Here is a 15,483-nt window from a genome sequence, read left to right as displayed (position 1 = left end):
GATCTACCTGTTTTGTCCCACCTCTATAAAAATGTTTGCTTTTGATGAACTCAATTGCTTTCAAATTGATGGTGATCATCATATAGGTACTCATTGAAGAAGAAAAGAAGAACCGGGAAGATCTGTTGTGTACATGATACTTAAATTTGCACCAGTCTTGCATTTTACTTTATTTGTTATCGACATGAACAATATTTCAAATTTTTTTTTTAGAAAAGGTTGAAATCTCAAAAGTTCAAGGGGTCACAATCTTTAAATTATACCAGTACATGTATTTTTTTAAAAAAATGTGAAAAGTTTAAAAAGTACAAAAAAGATGAATGATTCAATCCCAGATGTCGGACTTGATCTCGCCCCTCCAGATAAAGCAAAATGTCTTTTAAAACTATCTAAGTTGATGCAAAGATTACATATTATATTTTTATTATTTCTTAACTGTTCTTGTGTGTCGAGACAAGGTCAGTTGTATTGAGAGCACTAACAAATTATATTTGCTATTGGGGTCAAAAATCAGGTGTTGAGTGATGTAGACTTTTCTTGTAATCATGGGTAAAAGTATACACATATACTGATGAAAAAAATTCAATTAAATTGTGTAATGCAGAGCAAAACTATTATTGCAGATTTTGGAGTTTTCACAACAAGAGCAAACTTAAGGTGACTTTATTCTTGAAAATGTTGGAGACTGAGAGGCAGATGTGTAAACAGACAACTCTGCATGGAATTGGAGGATACAAGTATATAACTGAATGCATTCTGTCTGGTTTTCTGTATGGTGACAGAAGGCTTTGGTAAGTCAAGATTACAGTAATAGATCATAAGTAAACAATTATCATTTAAGTTCTCATTTTGAAATCTATGCTTCCATTACCATAAAAAAAACATTCACTGACTTCATTTGCTGACCTTATGGTTATTCAGTCTTTGAAATGCACTTTTTTTGTTTTCAATCGATCTTACTTGAAAGGAAACTCCAATTAACTCTGTGCTAATTTTAGCCCTTTTTTTCAAATGAAAACCTAAGTCACTCACTGACCTATTTGCTATCTGCTTTTGTCCATCCTTCTTTAACATTTGAATATTTTTAGCTTCTTCTCTGGAAATGATGAACCAATTTCAACCAATATCTAGTATGATGAAGGGGAATAAAAATTGTAAATTTCATCATATCTGCCACCCCCCCTCCCTTTGGCCTGAGGGATAGGGCTAAACTTATTAAAATTATTTCAATCTTTTAAAATCTTCTTTTTTTTACTACTGGAAATTCAGCAGTTGAATTGCTGCTATGGTTGAATAAGCATTAAGCCCTCTGTCAAAATTTTGAAATTCATTGCCCCAAGGTCAGGGGTTCCGGTGTAAGGGTGGAGCTCCATTGATTAAATATGGTGAAAATGCATTATTTCTTTGAAAATATCCTTCTCTGCTCCTGGATATGAAGCAAACAAACTAAGTACAAAGTTATGATGAGCACCTCTTCCAAAATTATTAATTTCATGGCCCTTGGGTTGTGGTGTTAGGATGGGGCTTTAGTGATAATTATAGTGAAAATGCATTAATTCTTTGGGAATCTTCTTCTCTGTCTCTGATTATTAAGGGGAAAAAACTAAGTGCAGGTTATAATGAGCAAGGGTGCTTCTTTGAAAATTGTGAATTTCATAGCCCCTGGATGAGAGGTTGGAGGGTGTGGCCTATGGATAATACAGGTATAGTGAAAATGCATTATTTCTTTGAAAATTTCTTTTCTGCTCCTGAGTGTTGAAAACAATACTAAGTTCATGGTTATGATGAATAAAGTTGCCTTTTCCATAATTTTGAATTTTATTCCCCAAGGGGTCATTAGTTTCGGTGTTAGGGCAGGGCCCTATTGGTTATATAGTGAAAATGCATTATTTTTCTGAAAATCTTCCTTCTTTGATCATGTGCATCAGATTTATACCAATCTTAGTACATAGTTATGATAAGTAACAGTGTCTCTTTCAAAATTGTGAATATCATGGCCACTTGGTTCGGGATTCTGGTGCTAAGGCATGGTTCTATTGAATATACAGTGAAAATGCATTAATTTTTTGAAAATCTTTCCTGCTTCTCGGTATAAAGCAGATAAACTGAGCCCATGGTTATATTAATCAAGGGTACCTCTTCCAGATTTGTGAAATTTGTAGCTCCAGGGTCAGCAGCTCTTATGTTTGAAGATGGAGTTGTCTATTGAATTTATATAGTGAAAATTCCTTAATATTTTTGAAAATCTTTTCTTCTCCTGGGTATTAAACAGACAGACTATTAAATGAGCAAAGTGCCTCTTCCTGAGTTCCAAAATTATGAATTTCATGGCCCTAGGGTCAGGGGTTTTTCTTTCTCTTGCCCTTAGATTTAGTTTTGCTCAAATCATGACCCCTTTGTAGAGCGGGACCACAATGGGAAATGAAAGTTTTACAGAGGAATATATAGCTAAAGATCTTTAAACGTCTTCTCGAGAACAGCAAAACCATGGGTAGTCATATTCATATGGGAGCATCCTCAGGTAGCACTGCCACAGATTTAAGTTTGTTCAAATCATGAACCCCAGGTGTAATGGTTGAGTGGAGCCACAATTTTGGATCAAAGTTTTACATAGAAAAACATAGGAAAAATCTTTAAATAAAAATTAACTGTTCAAGAAAAATAAAACCTTGGTTAGTCATATTCATATGGTTGCATCTTAGGTAGACTCAAGTTTTTTTGTTTTTTTTTCAATCATGATCCCTTGGGGTATAGGACTGGCATAAAAAACCTATGCAGAGTGTTTAAATGCCTTTTTAAATTAATTCTGACGTAGAATTTTTTTGTTTTATTTATCAATCAGACATTCAGCTGTATAATACACTGTAGTGTACATACTGATGCATCAGTTGAAAATATTTTTCTCTCAGTATGTCATTTAAGCTCACCTAAGCTGAAAGCTCAAGTGAGCTTTTCTGATCACCCATTGTCCGTCATCCCTCTAGCTGTCTGTCCGTCAGTCTGTAAACTTTTCACATTTTCAACTTCTTCTCAAGAACCACTGGGCCAATTTTAACCAAAATTGGTACAAAGCATTCTTGAGTGAAGGGGAGTTTAAATTATAAGAATAAAGGGCCAAGCCCCCTTTCAAGGGGAGATAATCAAGAAAAGACAAAAATTTGGTGGGGTCATTAAAAAATCTTCTTCTCAAGAACGACTGAACCAAAAAAGCCGAAACTTATGTGGAAGCATCCTGGGGTAGGGTAGATTCTAAATTCTTCAAATCATGACCCCCGGGGGTAGGGCGGGGTCACAATAGGGAATCCAATTTTTACATTGAAATATGTAGAAAATATCTTTAAAAATCTTCTTCTCAAGAACCACTTAGCCAGAAAAGCTGAAACTTATGTGGAAGCATCCTTGGGTAGTGTAGATTCTAAATTATACAAATCATGACCCCTAGGATAGGGCGGGGCCACAATAGGGAATCCAAGTTTTACATTGAAATATGTAGAAAATATCTTTAAAAATCTTATTTTCAACAGTCAGGGGTGAGACTGAAATCCATCATTTTTAAAATGACGATTTTAAGCCATAAAATAAAATTTTTATTATGACTTAAACTCGTCATTTTTAAGAAAATGACGAAAAACAGTCATAAAAATTTAGAGTGTTTCTAGAATACCGAGTTACCTCTCTTTGAAAAATGTTAGATCCACCAACCGAAAAAAGGACAAAAAACATCGTAAACGAACTTCATTTCTCTAATACAGTTGACTACAATACTGGTTATGTTGACAGTATAAATTTCCCAAGCAAAAATAAGAGTGGAAGAGTTATTTGTCAATTTATTTGCATTAAATAGGAAAGAAGACGAAAATGACAATATTCTGTCTTTTTTCAAAATGGAGGGTCTGGGCGCACTGAAATATCTCGCTTGTTTTACGGGGCGCACTACTTTTTTATGGCTTTAACTTTTTGTCGAGACTTTTCTCTACAAGTACGTATTCTTCCAGACGGTGTACTATATGTTTTTATAGGGCTAAAAGCCATGTAAAAATGGCGAATTAGTTCTACCAAAATTCGACATTTTACCGCTAAATAATAACTTTCACCTTCCATGTTGATGTTCTAACGCACGTGGTCAGCAGTAATTAGTAACCCGGATGAAATGAAACTTGCGTAAACACTCTTCTTTCAGCGGTGAATTCAAATTTTGCTTTTATGTAACCAGGATAGAAGAATTAAGTTGAAAAAGAAAATATAACAATAGTAAGTCATATTGACAAAAATGACGAAAATACGTACTTAGTAAATATGACGATTATCCATCATTTTTCAAAAATGACGGATTTCAGTCTCACCCCTGACTGTTCAAGAACCAAAAAGCTGAAACTAATGTGGAAGATTCTAAATTGTTCAAATCATGACCCCTTGGGGTAGGGCGGGGCCACAATAGGTAGGAAGGGGGGAAATCAGATGAAGAACAGCGGGGCCAAAGTTACTCAGGTTAGCATTGTGGTCCAGGGGCCTCTTCTTTTACCCTAAAAAATAAGCACTATTTATATGATGTTACCCATTGCAAAATATGTTGTTAATGATGAGGCAGGGCTCAACATTAACGCTTGTCCGCTTGTCCGGTACCAGTGAAAAAAAATTACGGACAAGTGAATATTGCCAGGCACTTGTCCGATTGGACAAGTGCATTTTAATGTAAAAGAGTGTCTAAATAATAAAAATAACGACTGTTGAAAGTTATTCGGTAGTTTCAAGACGGAAGCTGTACATAAAAACCGGACTTCGATCCCGATAGAGATCGTTAATTGAGTTCACATTCGATCGGGATCGAAGTTCACTAATTGCATACTACCGAAAAGGCATGGAACTTACGAACTTAACGAATGTGGACATTTATGTTGTTGTCAGGACAGAAAGCCTAGATAAAATTTTATTTTATGTGTTTTTTGTATTTATCAATAACATCACGAATCAATCAAGCACATGCCATGTGTAATGGACTTTATTTTAGTTTTCAAGTTGACAGTATTAGATCTCTATTGAAAAATTTTCGGACAAGTGAAGTTGAAGTTCGGACAAGTAAATGTCTTGGTCACTTGTCTGAATGGACAAGTAGGAAAAAAAGTTAATGTCGAGCCCTGTGAGGGTAACAATATTACCACGATTCATTCAGAACAGATCACTCTAACCTCCGACTTACTTCAGCCAAAATTCTTTGTGAAGATATAACCATGTTGATAAATATTGAATTATCAGAAAATTTTACAATATCTACTAATAAATGATTGATTATAATTGAGAGTAATCAATTGGTGCCAGGGATCGACATTAATGGTTGTCCAATTGCCTGAGACAAGTAAATTCTCAGTTTGGGCAAGTGAAATTGTCAAAGTACTTGTCCGATCGAGCAAGTGATTTTGTTCATGCAAATACACATATTTATTTAGATTACATTAATTTATTAATGAAACAATAAATTGAACACTTGATTTCCGCCACGCACCTGATTGACAATTATGTTTCCTTGGTAGCGTTTCTGGATTATACCATTCATTTTGAAATCAGGTTCGTTATTTTCCTTTGTAGTAAATACGCTCTACGTCTAACAATATTTTGTTAACTTCTTATTAGGAAATTAGATTATTTATTCACGCACAGAATATATGTACAGCGTAACATAATGTATCCTGATCAAGATAAGATGTATGTTTCGTAGCAACTACATGTATCTTCCTTTAGCGTTGCTTCAGAGTTTTCTCTGAAAATCACGATTCACAAAAGGATCCTACCGAAAATAATTTTTTTAAAATATGAATTTTATTACATGTATAAGGAAATTAAAAGGAAATGGTTATTGCTGCATGGCAGTGTGTGTTAGAAGGTTAAATTTACAAGTACAGTTGTATACATTTATGTACAAATGCAGCATCTTTTTTTTTTTTTTTCACTGACTGGTATATATACTGATATTTGATCACATTTTTTCTTATCATAACATTTACAGAAATTAATTTTTTGCTTATTAAGTTCTTTCCTAATTTTGGGCAACCAAGTTTTGCATTGAGACAAGTCAAAGTTTGAGATCACTTGCCCAAAAAAGGGCAAGTGAATCTGAAAGTTAATGTCTATCCCTGGATACAGTGCCTCTGGCCTGATGTGTTATTTTTACACCGGACCGGAATGTCTGATGTCTCAGAATTTGGTTTTGAGCTTAACTATTTCGACGCAGTCATTTCAATGTTTTTTTTTATAAGTAGAAAATATACAATTTCAAATGCATAAGTAAACATCATTAAGACACATGGACTGTCTACAGAATTATGTGGGAGCGATCCCTGGTAAAAGAAAAGCTGTTGGGCCTATACTTAAGAGGTTTTTCCTTTGTATTCATTGCATTAATTAAAAATTACACAGGACTTAATGTCCAGTGTGGTCCAAAAAACTTTCGCATAGACTGACTTAAAAGCTCTGAATTGAAAACAGTTTTATGCAAGAAAAAATTAAAATCTAGTTAAAGAAACTTTATATGCAGCATATCAAACATGTTTAATGTGCTTTGATTTAGAGGACTTATGAACATTATTTAGTTTCAGTACATTTATATGATGATTGATTCTTTAAATTTAGATTTGGTAGATATTTATTGAAAAAATAATTTGTATTTTTAATGTAAATGTTAAGTAAAATAATGCATTTCTCCAAAAGCCAGTAGACGGTGATAAATATTCCTCACGAGTCAAAAATGATAAATATTCCCCACAAGTCAACAATGATAATAAATATTCCCCACAAGCCCACAGTGATAAATATTCCCCACATGTCAACAATGATAAATAGTGATAAATATTCCCCATAAGTCAATAGTGATAAATATTCCCCACAAGTCAACAGGGCTAAAAAGTGAAAATTATTCCCCACAAGTCAGCAGCACAGGTACTTATGGATAGGACCCCCCCTCCCTTAGGACTTGGACTTTTTTTCAGAAATTATATTTATTACACTTTTTAATGTAAATGTTAAGTAAAATAATGCATTTCTCCAAAAGCCAGTAGACAGTGATAAATATTCCTCACGAGTCAAAAATGATAAATATTCCCCACAAGTCAACAATGATAATAAATATTCCCCACAAGCCCACAGTGATAAATATTCCCCACATGTCAACAATGATAAATAGTGATAAATATTCCCCATAAGTCAATAGTGATAAATATTCCCCACAAGTCAACAGGGCTAAAAAGTGAAAATTATTCCCCACAAGTCAGCAGCACAGGTACTTATGGATAGGACCCCCCCTCCCTTAGGACTTGGACTTTTTTTCAGAAATTATATTTATTACACTTTTTAATGTAAATGTTAAGTAAAATAATGCATTTCTCCAAAAGCCAGTAGACAGTGATAAATATTCCTCACGAGTCAAAAATGATAAATATTCCCCACAAGTCAACAATGATAATAAATATTCCCCACAAGCCCACAGTGATAAATATTCCCCACATGTCAACAATGATAAATAGTGATAAATATTCCCCATAAGTCAATAGTGATAAATATTCCCCACAAGTCAACAGGGCTAAAAAGTGAAAATTATTCCCCACAAGTCAGCAGCACAGGTACTTATGGATAGGACCCCCCCTTCCTTAGGACTTGGACTTTTTTTTCAGAAATTATATTTATTACACTTATTTATCAGGTGTACCATAGGAATAAATCTGTAAAACCCTAAAATAATCGTTCCACACAAAAAATACCCCACTGTACATTATAAGAGAGAAATATGCCACATGTTTACGTTGTTCCCCCTGCTGGTCTTTCTGGGTTTAAAAACATGTATTGGATGTATGGTGGTGGAAAGTGTTAAAGTAGTCCCCCCCCCCCCCCCACAATTTTTTTTTTAGTAATTGGTCCCCTACCGGTGCAACCGGAGGGGACTATAGGTTTTAGGTTTCCTCTGAGTCTGTCCGTCTGTCTGTCTGTCTGTCCCTCTGTCTGTCTGTCCCACTTGGTTTTCCATACTTTTTTCCTAAACGCTTGCAGATATTCAGTGATTTTTGGTATGTGAGTGTATCTTGATGAGTTACAGATCAGTTTGCATTTCGTTCCGCTTCATTGATTTTGACGGAATTACGGCCTTTTCAATTTTTAAGGGTTTTCCGCAATTTTCTTTTAAACGCTTTCAGATATTGAGCTGATTTTTGTTATGTGACTTTACCTTGATAAGTTGTGGATCAAATTTGCATTTCGTCCCGCTTCATTGATTTTTGACGGAATTATGGCATTTTCAATTCTTAACGGGAACCAGATTACACTTGGCGGTAGGGGACTAGTATTGCTAATGCAATACTCTCAGAGTGCTTGTTAATTATTAATTTGTATGTTACAAAGCAAGCAAAGATGCAGTATTATTGGAGCTAGGTTAGGTCACATTATGAGGTCACAATTTTTCATGGAGATAAAAAAGTTTCTGAAGAACAGCAGAGCTGAAATGGCTCAAGTGAGCATTGTTGTATATATATTAAACCTCTTTTAGATCATCTTTTATTTAAGAAGACTTCAGCTTAAGGAAGCTATTGATCTTAGGTAGAGTTGACTTCTTTTTCTCTTTGAAGATATGGGGAGAATTGGAGTGGCTAAGAATCAGATGGAGACCCAATGTCAGTTCACATGGAATACCAGGGTTTGCAAAGGAGGACATTGGAACTGGCTTAAGTATTCGAACTTCTGATGGCAGTTGATGAAAGAAGATGTCATACTTAGGGAAACATTAAATTACTTTGAATGGTAAGATTTGATTATTATACCCTGTAAAGTTCAGTATATAAACATGATATACTGTAAATCAACTTTAACTTGCCTGCAAGAAAGATCTGCAATTTTTGCAACCTTCATTACTTAGAAATATTTCTCATCACAAACCAATCATAAGTTGTGACAGCTATTGTATTATGGTAGAATGTTTCCTTCACTGGAAAAATTGATGCTTACTGTTGCAGATGGATTTCAGGGTAAAGAATCCTGAGTAAAAATTGTCGGGAATAATAGTTGATTTACAGAATACATGATTTTGCAGTTAAACATAGGTATTTTGAATACTGATATCTCGAATACAGTGGATATGTCAGTAATTTTTAAGTCCCAATCTTTTATTATATTTAATAATTATTTTACCCTTCAGTGCTCCAAGTTGCGACTAAAATGGTCGCATTTGCAACCAAAAATTTAAATTTGTGACTGGAAATTAAAACTAACTCGCATTATTGCGACTGAGAAAATTTGGGCTGGCGATTGTCAATTTTATGATTGGGATCAAGATTACTTTTTTCCCAAGCTTCTCTGTCAAGAAAATGTTTGAGGACATTCCTAAAACTTTGTTAAGCGTCGCAAAGACTGAGATTACGTAATGATATGCCAGCATGCTGTACAGTCAACAGAACGGCTGTCAAAATGTTGTATTCTTTTTAAAACCTGATCTTGTTAATGGAGCATTTGGCTAATATAGCTTGAATATCATCATGTTTTGGTGATGTGGACAACAACTGGTTAATACATAGGTTCATAAAATAAACATATTAACAAACAGCTGACGAAGTCAGATCTGAATAGTTCAAACTTATGCACGCATCAGTCAAACTTGCTACAATTTCATTTGAATTAATTTTAATTCTAGGATAAAACACTTGTGTTCTTCATTGCACAACCATACTGGTGGTTCTATGAACTACTATTTCATGAGTGGTTTCTTCAGTCTAGCAAATTATTAAGTCACAGTAATAAGTAATCTTTGATAAATTTTAAAAAGACATCGTAGGTACATAAATGAGTGTTGTTCCTTGCTTTTACTATATGCTACATGTAAATGTGTTTTCACAAAGTGTTTTCACAATGGCGAGTGAAATATTTGTTGATTGCGACCAGAAGTTCTGAAATGGCGACCAAAAAAAAGTTTAGGTCGTCATTTAGCGACCTGGTAGGAAGTGTGACTTGGAGCTATGCCCTTAACATCTTGAATCTTCCCGATATCTCCAAGTTTTCCCACAGTTCTATGGATAGTTCGAGATAACGGGGTTTGAGTATCAGGTTTGACATTTATTTTAACAAGTACTAGACATGTCAGGCTACCTTCCATAATTTGAATTACTAACCATAAAATCACTTGCCCTGACCAAACTTCTTATAATTGTTAATTTTAATTGGTAACTTTTGAAACTATCTCTCATGCGTGTCAAGATTCTGACAGAGTAGCCATTTTGAGTCTGGTTCATTAATTGGGACATGAAAATTATGAGCCTTAAAGACATTCAACAAACTTTACTAAAATGATTATCCTAAATATTAATAAATACAGAAAGTGTTACTTGGTAAGTATTAATACCATATCAATGGATACGTTTCAACCCAGACTTGTCTACTACAGCTAAAAATATATATTATAAAAAATTTTATTGCTAAAAATAACAATTGTGTTATGAAGGGATTTCAACATACAGAGCAAAGGTTGTGCTTACATTTGTACAAATAAGATAATTTTTTTTTTTTTACAATTTTGTATATATTTATTCAAAAGACTGAAAAGGATTTAAGAGTTATCAACCTGACCAAAAGGTCTAGTTCACATACATTGCACACAACCATACCATTCATTTAACCAAGTTGGTCTGACGTGCCTTAGTGTTAAACCCTGACTGTATTATTATTTTTTTTAGCAAGATCGCAAAGTTTTTCATTTCAGATTACTGGTTAGCCATTTTTGGGGGACATGTATCAGTACTATAAAGACATTTATAGATGAGTCTTTAAATACATTGCATCAGAATACATGAATATGGTTAGGACATATAGAGTTTGTCATGTCTATCTTCCGTCTTTCTGTCCTTCCGTTATGCTTTGTATTTAGAACAGTCTAAAGCTCAGTTTCAAAGAAACTATGACAGGATCTTTTTATCAAACTTCATAATATGCTGATACACACGGAGGAGAACTATTCAACTGCATCAACATTTCATGATCATGACCTTTCCTTTGACCTTGACTTACTTTTCTTAAATTAGTGTTTAGCTCAGTTTTAAAGAAACTATTCAAGATATTTTTACCAAACTTCATATGCTGATACATACTGATGAGAGCTATTCAACTGCATCAACATTTTTTTTTACCTTGACATTTCCTTTGACCTTGACTTCACTTTTCTTAAATTAGTATTTAGCTCAGTTTTTAAGAAACCATTCTGGACAGTGTTATCAAACTTTATATGCTGATACAAAATGAAGTAAGCTTTTGAAGGGCATCAACCTTTTTTTACTTTAACCTTTCCTTTGACCTCACTTTCTTAAATTTGTACATTTTGTATTTTGCTTAGTTTGAAAGAAAGCATTTAAGATATTTCTACATAAGCTTATACACTTAAACAGAATTTGGTGAGAATTTATCAACTATATCTTTTTTTTTAGATTTCAATTTCAATTTTGAAGACCGTTCACAGTAGCTCAATCAGTAGAGTGCTCGCTCCATGATCGGGAGGTCGTGAGTTCAAATCTCGGCTGCGACTGACCTAAGTCGATAAAAAAATGGGTAGCAACTGTTCCTTTGCCATGCGATCAGCACTTTGAAGTGAAAGTTGTGGGTCCTTTGGATGAGACCTTAAAAACTGAGGCCCCGTGTCACAGCAGGCATTGGCACTATAAAGATCCCTCACTGCTCATTGGCCCTGAGTGTCGAGTAAAAGTCAAAATTCATACACTACTATTTGATAATGACCAATTGATATTTGCCCCCAAAATCAAACTTTGACAGAGAAATGCATAATTATGTTCTAAAACAAGGGGATATATTTTCATCAGCCATGACATCATATGTTAGATATGACATCAGGAAGATGACCTATAGTCAAATTTTCCATAACTTTTGTAAAATGATAATGGACTGTATCAGTGAAATATGTTTACTTAATATTGTTATGGAGCAGATTTGTGCTTCTTTAATTTTAGAGTAAAAATTGAACAAATTGTGTACATTTTGTCCTCTTTCTGATAAATAACACAAAATCTAAATAATCTGTGGTGTCCTAGAAACAAAAATTGCCAATGACCTGCTTTGAAACCACGATATTTTTTGTTAATTCTGATTTTTCTGCCCCCGCCATAAAATGGGCAGGGGAATATAGTGTTACTCTGTTCCATCATTCCATCATCATTCACTTCCCATTCATTATCTCTGCAACAGTTGCACACATTCAACGCAAATTTGACATATGGATATATTTATAAATGCAGGTCAAGGTCAAATTTGGTTATGGTCCGATGATTTTTGACAGAGTTATTCCTCTTGAACTTAGAAAAAATAGAAATGTTCAGTTTCCACTCTCTTACTTTTGTAGGGATGTATATATAAGGTTGAAATTGCATGTGCAGGTATTTTACCAAAAAATACAGGTCAAGTTCAAATTTGGTCATGGTCCGATGATTTTTGACAAAGTTATCTCTCTTGAACTTAGAAAAAATTAAGAAATTAACTGCAGAGGCATTCATGGCGTTCAACACATCTAGTTCATACAATATATACAATTCAGGACATTTCAAGAAATTTTAAAAATATTACATTTAAGGGGGGGGGGGGGGGGATTTATATAGCTCTTTTAATGTTGCATTACTAATATACCCGCGACTGGGCATTCATGTCCTATGGACATCTTTGTTGTCTTTTCATTCTGTGAGATTTATAATATTTAAGTTTCTAATATGCTTATCATTTGAATGCCTACTAAGATCATGATTTTGTAGTTGGTATTTCACAAATACTCTGTGCCATTTGACAAACTTAGAATACTGCCAAATGCAATTTACATCTCGGGTGCGGGGTGTGCAATTACAAAAATTGGCAATTAGTTGTATTTTTTGCTGATATTTCCTACATTGCTTTAAATGCTCATGACCAATGCTTTCTTTTCAGATATTACCTAAAAACATCAAACAACAGGGGAAAAAAGAGGACTGCCTATTTCCGATTTATCTTTACACAACAACACCAGAAGCACTACCATCAAAAAATTAAAATCAATATATAGGAAGAAAAAATGAAGACATTGATTAAAAGAAAAGAAGTTCAAAGAGTTTCGAATATTATGTCAAGTTGTCAACGACAACACAGATCTGGAAATGGATTTTCTTGCCTAATAATTATATTAAATGCATGTTCATGCATGACTTTTGTTCCAACTGTGTTCCCTGTATCACAATTCCTCCATCATGTATACATGTAGAGCAAGGGCAATGTTAAAAAACCATCACATCTTGTGTAACACCAACAAAACAGCTTTTTATTGTTTGGACATTAAATGCTTATGATTATACTTAAAATTGCAAGAAAAAGGACTGTACCTGTGTAAAGTACAATGCAGCAATATACAAAAAAAGATTGTCCAACAATATTTTTGTCTCTGTTATTTGTGTTGTACTGGTATACACTTATGTATTGGAGCATGAGAAATAAAAAAAAATATTTCTTGATTTAAAGATGAAGAAAGTTTGGGAAAGTCTTGGAATTAGTGTTTGAAAGGTATATATATAAACTATGTTGTGTATAAATCTTTATATACTTTTGTTAAATCAGAGTGCATATTTCTTTAGATAAGTAAAGAAGTTAAATAGAGCAATTTATCAAATAATCATTCAATAAGTAATGCATTCATTTAATAGGTTCATTAATGTTAAGCACTTTGATAGAAACAGTTGTAAAGGAATATTTTTTCATATATTGAGAATTTAAAGAATTTTTAAATCAGTCAGTGAAAATAATTCCTTATCTTTATACAGTCATGTATGTACAAATGTTTTAACGATGAAATGACTATGCAAAGAATGGAATAAAACATGTCACTGTCTTGAATTGTTTAATTTATGCATTCACGAATATCAATGTTGGCCTGTGTGGAAGGAGAAAGGTTCATGAAATAGTATCCTTAAGGAGTATATACAGTACTTTAAAATATTCAGCAGAATTTCTTTACTTGCATGTTGCCAGACATTATTAATTAATTAGGGCTCCGCTCTGCGGGCGCCGTATAGTAATCAGTCTGTCTGTCCGTCCGTCCGAGATCTCTTGTCCACAGCATATCTTCTATCTTCTTGGCCCAATCTGGCTCATACTTCACCCACAGAGTGTCTTTGGGTAAAGGGTGTACAGTGACCTTGAACCATGTTTCTAGGTCTAAGGTTAAGGTCATAGCAGAATTATATGAAAAATCCTTGTCCGGAGCATATCTTCTCTCCTCTTGGTCCAATGTGGTTCATACTTCACTCGCACTGGTCAATCGATGTGCAGTGACCTTGAACAAAGTTTCTAGGTCAAGGGTCAAGGTCAAAAATAGCCTCTCTGTCTAAAATCTTTGTTCGGTGCATAATTTCTTTCCCTTGAGTCCAGTTAGCCTCAAACTTTACCAACTGACTTAGGGTATGGAACATTTGTGATTTTCCTTCCATATTTTGATAGAGGATATGCAACAATTTTCATAGAGGATATGCAACATTAGTGATTTGTGTGCTGTCTTTTGATAGAGGGTATGGAGCACTCGTGATCTTTATGCCATTTTTTTTTTATAACAAGGATGACATAGAAGCCCTTTAGACTCGAGCAACACATCCCTTAATAGTACACAAATGTTCCTCTTCAAAGTAAACTCTTTTCAGCTACTTTACCTTTTCATGTTCGGTTTTGAAAGCGGGGCCCTTTGAGAAGGCCACCATCTCAATGATATCTGGTTATGAGTGTGAGGTTACAAGCCTTATAATTCTTTTATATGAAAATAATTTTAACTACTAACTTTAATTGTAAATGTCATGTTACCATGACAGTTGTAATTGTCATGATCCCAGCAAGCACTTTGGTGTGCTGAAATGTATCAATTATAAAGAAAAAGGTGGGAGATTTGTCTTGGAAAAAAGGGAACATATTACAAGAATTATTAAGAAAAAATAGTATGAAAGAAAGCAAAGGCCATCACTATTATTATATGAATTAATAATCTAAACTCTCTGATTGGCTGAGATCCAACATTATAGAAAAATACAACATGAACTTTAAGTTCACCTGCACGTGACTTTCCAGGTGAAAATATGAATTTTTAGCTGAAATAATGTAGCCCTCTTCAATATTTTTCATCTGATGTAAAAAAAAAAAAAAAAAAACGGAGAGGGCTACGTTGTTGCAGCTCATGAATTTTGTCTACATTGGACTAAAAAATAAATTGAGAACTTCCTAATGGATAAAATTAGATCTGAAAAGTTATTTCACCCGTAGAGGGAAGGGGGGCACTTTTTTCTGAACGATGTCTACTATCGGTTAAGTATACATGTAAAATATTCGTGGAAAGGCTTTTTGATCTTCCTTTTTGATACAGTATAATATTGTCACCGGCGACATTTATGTACCTTCCATAACTCCACATATTGTCGTCTGTCGGTCTATCTTATTGCAGGCATACAACAAAATTTG

The 15,483-nt window shown here is 34.0% G+C and overlaps 1 long non-coding RNA gene across 1 annotated transcript; it reads left to right on the top strand.

Annotated features, from left to right (window-relative positions):
- The first annotated feature begins 594 nt into the window (after window positions 1-594).
- On the top strand, window positions 595-13,873 carry LOC133188998 (uncharacterized). Its single transcript, XR_009721375.1, has 3 exons — window positions 595-791; window positions 8,607-8,778; window positions 12,943-13,873. It is a non-coding gene; the product is annotated as an uncharacterized LOC133188998 (long non-coding RNA).
- Window positions 13,874-15,483: the final 1,610 nt, after the last annotated feature.

Source organism: Saccostrea echinata, unplaced genomic scaffold, assembly GCF_033153115.1.
Source record: "Saccostrea echinata isolate AGI-Se365-2 ecotype Australia unplaced genomic scaffold, CSIRO_AGI_Sech_v1 ptg000016l, whole genome shotgun sequence".
Classification (NCBI taxonomy): domain Eukaryota; kingdom Metazoa; phylum Mollusca; class Bivalvia; order Ostreida; family Ostreidae; genus Saccostrea; species Saccostrea echinata.
The sequence above is the reverse complement of the archived record's forward strand: the minus strand, read 5'-3'. Positions and strand labels throughout refer to the sequence as shown.